The following is a 5,134-nucleotide window of genomic DNA, read 5'->3' on the forward strand; positions in this document are numbered from 1 at the left end:
TTTTACATTGCTGTGGACATGAAAATTGCAAAAGTATGCAAAATGCTTTGTTTCCCTGGATACCTTTCAGATTTTCTCATTATCACTGTTCTTTGTTTTGCAATTTGATTGTAATGTGTTACAGTTTGATTTGTTCTTTTCATTCTGCTAGAAGTTTGTTGGACATGTATTTGTGGATTTATGGCTTTCATCAAATTTGAAGAATTTTTTTTCACATCTTTCTTCTATTTTCTAGAACCCCTATGTACATTTTAGACTGACTGTTCCATGTGAATGTGTCCTGTTTAATATTTTCTCTTGCTTATCTGCCAGACGGTACTTTCAGATAGATTCTGTTGTTAGCATTTAGAGTTCACCAACCTTCTATTCATGTGCCATTCCCTCTTTCTAGTGTCATTTTCACTTCAGATAGCATGTTGTTACATTCAGATTTTCACACTTTGGCTCCATATCATGCTCTCTCATATTATTTTCATATGTGAAAATAAGCATCCCTTTGACAATTCTTTTTTTCTCAAATGTAAACAGTTTTATTTAGTAACTGATAAGTGCCTGTTTGCATTATAGAATCTAAAACTGTGTTTTGGTTGCAGATGTTTTAATACCATTTTATCCAAACTCCATCATGCCTTCTCTCCTCTGTTTCTGGTGGCTAACTTTTCTTATGGCTGTAGGTTACACTTTTTTTTCCTTCACCCCTAATAAGTTTTGATTGAATGATGAATTTCACATTGTTGTTAGATCTTGCTGTATTTAAATATTGGGGGAAAATGACATTAGTTTCTGTTACCATTTGTCATCAGAGCATTTGCTCCTCTCCCTGTAGTCCTGCCAAGATTTTGTGAAATATCTTTACAGCAGAATTGATTGACAGAAAACCTCCAGAACCCTTCATTCACACATTAAACATTCACAATCCAATGTCACTTTTATTGCTGGAGTATACAGTTATCCATTCTAATTATCCTTGCATTTATTGGTCTTCCAAAAGAAACTACTTGCAAAAATTCTAGACTACTATATTATTCATGAATGGTTAACCATTTCCAGCATTTTAATAAAAACCACTTATTGGTATTGTTTCATAATTTTTTCCTGATCTAAAGCTATTAAAATGCCTTCAAAATGAACATCAGGATAATAATAAGCTTATGAAAATGTATTCAGGGCTGGAGAGATTAGATGGTTTAGCAGCTAAGACACTTGCCTGCAAAGCCATAGGATTGAGGTTCAACTCCTAGTACCCACATAAAGCCAGATATAAGGGGGTACAAGCATGTGGAGTATTTTGCAATGGCCAGAGGCCCTGGAGCACCTATTCTCTTTCTCGTTTGCTCGCCCTTTCTGTCTCTTTCTCTCAAATAAATAAATATAAAAATGTATTCAACTTAATGTGTTTTAATATCATCTAAAATATTGAAGGTTTCTGAAAATAGGGCAATCTATATAAACTGAAAGCTTTTCACATAAAAGATACATGGGAAATGAACAAGACAGTTAACATTATTTTAAAATATGCAGCTATGCTAACAAGAAATTGAAGGAAATATGCAGAGACAAAAACTTATTGAAAACTGAATACCATAATAATAATAATAATTGATTCTTCATCTTTCTAAGAGGCGTCTTCCATGAATTAGACACATCTTGGAAGTTAACTAGCATAAATCCATCCACGTAAGGAATTGGGCCTACAGAAAGGTAAAGAAATGAACTCATCTATACATAGGAAGAAAGGTAGGCTAAAGTTATTTGCTTCTAGTGCACATAGGTGATAAGGACAACTTTTAGTCTCCACAACACAAGAGGGAAGGAGATCAACACAGAGAAAAATCAATTCCTATCAAATCAGAGAGCCAGAGACCCAGAGGCCCCCAACACCTCAGCACTGAAGCAGGCCAAAAATGAACCCAACATGGCTCAGGGAAATTTTGTGGAAGAGGGGGCGGAAAGAATGTCAGAGTCTTACCCATGAATGTGGGCTAACTCCACAATGCATGACCCATATACCTCAACAAGGAGGGGTCAAGGGAGGGGATAGGTTACAGATGAGCCTAATAATGGTACCAAACTGACTGTATTTACTGAATACAAAACTATTTAATAAAGAAAAAAAAAGAGGCATTGCAGGCAGCAAGGCCAAGAGAGGTGAAGAGCATTGATTTGTAGAAATTTTATGGGCATATAATAAAGGTTCTTGAAATGAGAAAAATAAATAAATAAATTCTAATCAACTTATAATCATGAGCCTTTCCATGCAGTTTTCAAACTGAATTTCTATCATCTCTATAATTCAAGAACTATAGACCAATAAATTAATAGATAACCAATCTTAACATTACTAGTAAGTACAGGATATGTCATCAGATATGATTCCCATTATAAATTACGTTCACAATCTAACAGTATAAAACCCACATAGAAACAATCCACTCTCAAAAAGTTTCTGTGTGTGTGCGTGTGTGTGTGTGTGTGTGTGTGTGTGTGTGTGAGAGAGAGAGAGAGAGACAGAGAGAGAGAGAGAGAGAGAGAGAGAGAGAGAGAGAGAGAGAGAGAGATACCACCCTTAAGGATAGAATTAAGGGCAGTGGGCCTCCCTACGGCACCGGCCACCGCTGCACCCTGCTCTGCGACATGGAGCCGGCGCCGGCGGCCCAGAGACCACCACGGCCCGGCCGCGGAGGCGCAGCCGCCGGAGCTCTGCGCGGAGCGGGGACCGCGCGGCGGGACTGGCGGAGGACACCCCGGGGCCGGCGGAGGGCCGATACTCCCTTCGGAGAGCTAGCTCCTTCACATTTCCAACACCTGGCCCACACTGGGACTTCACTTTGAAAAGAAAACGGAGAGAGAAGGATGATGATGTTGTGAGCCTTAGCAGCCTGGATCCGAAGGAGCCGAGCAATCAGAGTTCGATCTCTAGCTGGGGTCACATCCTCGGCAAACTTCATCTCTCCATGGAGCAGTGAGACGCTTTGGTCAAACAATACCGTCACTCACCCTTCGTGGCGACCACAGATCTGCAGCCTCTGCTCAGAAGTCACTGAGCAGGTCAACAGTCCCAACGCCCACCAAGAGACGAAGCAGTGTGCTGTGGTCAGAGTTGCTGGACATCAGTGTGAAGGAGTCCTTAACCACCAGAGGAATCAAAGGTCAGGAGGTGAACAGGATTTAATCGAGGACCTCAAACTCACAAGAAAGGCCTACCGTGACCCCATGCTAAAGCTGTCTGTCATGTCAGAAAAGGAACTCACACTTGGACGCTTACATCCCTCTGCATGAATGTTGTTGACAAGAATAGGAGAAGAGACAAAGCCTTGACAGGACAGTGGAGCAGACTGGTCACCTCCTCGTGAACTGGTTACCAGGCCTGCATGCCTACAGAGGCCACTGTGTAGCCAGCTGGCGGCCAAAGCGCTTCTCGATCAGAAGAAACAGGACCCAAGCGTCCAGGACTTCCTTCAGCGCCGTCTTGAGTCTCCCTTCAGTCCAAAACTAGATCTCTGGAGTTTCCTAGATGTCCCTCGAAGTCGCCCGGTCAAGTGCCGGTTGCTGTTTAAAAGAGATCCTTAAGACGTCCTCCATAAGCAGCAGTGGTTCAGCTGCATCCGGACCGCCATGGGCCCCTTCCAGCAGGCCGCCAGCACCCCAGAGCTTCGGGGTCTGCCAGATCTCCGGGCAGAGTGTGAGGAGAACGACCCCTCCGCTGGCAACCTCAGAGCCCCGAGGAGGGCGTCCGTGGCTTCCGCGGCCACGCAGCAGAAAGGAGAGGAGAGGGCGTCTGGGTGTGGCTGCAGCGTGCGGGCTGGGCGCGGGAAGACACAGGAGTGGAAAGGCACACTGGACACCTCCTGGCTTCCGGAGAGCAAGGGACAGGGCCCAGCTAGGTGGCAAAAGAAAGAGACTCTGGTGTAAAGGAGAGATGAGAGACTGCTTAATTATAAATGTGTACAGTCTATCTTGCCATAGCACCATCCTAGGGTTCTCTGCGTCTGTTGTAACATGTTCGTGGTTTTGGGTTCTTTTTTTTTGATGGCAGCTAAAGATACACAGATTACTGTTACATTGCAGGCTTTTAAAAAAGGTATTTCCTTGGCTTATTTACAATATGCAAGCCTGGTATTTTTAATCAAATGAAATATATATGAGATGGACGTTCTCCTAACTCTGGATTCATTGACTTTCCAATGCCAACCAAATGTGATATTCACAGTGTTTGCTAAAATTCAAAATTTTGCAAATGCTGGAGTTCTACCACTGTTCTTTGTTAAACCTTACATGAAGAATTTGAACGTTTTAACAGTGACACCTAAAATCGACATGGAAGATTTTTATGTTTGAAAAATTTTCAGTATTTACAGGAACGCATAGCTTCCTTGGAAAACAAAGCATAAAGCTTAGTATGTTTTCCATTTTATCAACTGGAATGCTTTATGTTAGTTTCTCACTGCACATTCCTTGTTTTCAATCATTTATTCTGCCATTTATTTAATTTTTTTTATTGTTAAGTACTTTTAGTATTTGCTTTTAGTTTTTTACTCTGATGCCTCTTCAAATTGGCATGTCTTTAAAGTGTTTTACTTCTTGATTAAAAAAGATGTTTGTATGTGTGTGTGTATGTATATATATGTATGCATGTGGGGTTTTAAAATCATATTAATTTTACAAAGTGAAACTAAACCATACTGTTCTTGAGCCAATTAAGAAATTTTCAGTTTTTATAATGTAGCATTTCAGGTGGTGAAGACACGTGAGATGACTCAGTGTAATCTAGACTACTGAAAGAAAACCACTTCGAGGATTTTGTTAAAAGTTTTAGTGTTGTCTGAAAAGTAAAAGGGAAGGCAAGTGACTGGAATAGTAAAAGAAAAAAGAGGGAAAAGGAAAGTAGTTTCGTGTGAAGTAGCAATGCCTGGTTGTGCAAGAGTGTGCATGAAAGGAGACGGGAGAAATCCGACCTGAGGGTGTGTAGTAAGTTGTGGAAGGCTGGAGGGCTGTGAACTTCATTTGCCTCAGTGTATAATGCCCACAATAATGACGCTGAAAAGAAAGCCATGAAATGTGCTAGCAGTTTGGCCATATTAGATTAACTTTGGTTGGGTTTCTTTATAGGCTGAGAGGGGGAAAGATTGGTGAC

General features: G+C 41.4%; 1 pseudogene; it reads left to right on the forward strand.

Moving 5' to 3' along the window:
• Window positions 1-2,634: 2,634 nt before the first annotated feature.
• LOC101610385 lies at window positions 2,635-4,338 on the forward strand (annotated as a pseudogene).
• Window positions 4,339-5,134: the final 796 nt, after the last annotated feature.

This window comes from Jaculus jaculus, chromosome 9 (genome assembly GCF_020740685.1).
Source record: "Jaculus jaculus isolate mJacJac1 chromosome 9, mJacJac1.mat.Y.cur, whole genome shotgun sequence".
NCBI classification, from domain to species: Eukaryota; Metazoa; Chordata; class Mammalia; order Rodentia; family Dipodidae; genus Jaculus; species Jaculus jaculus.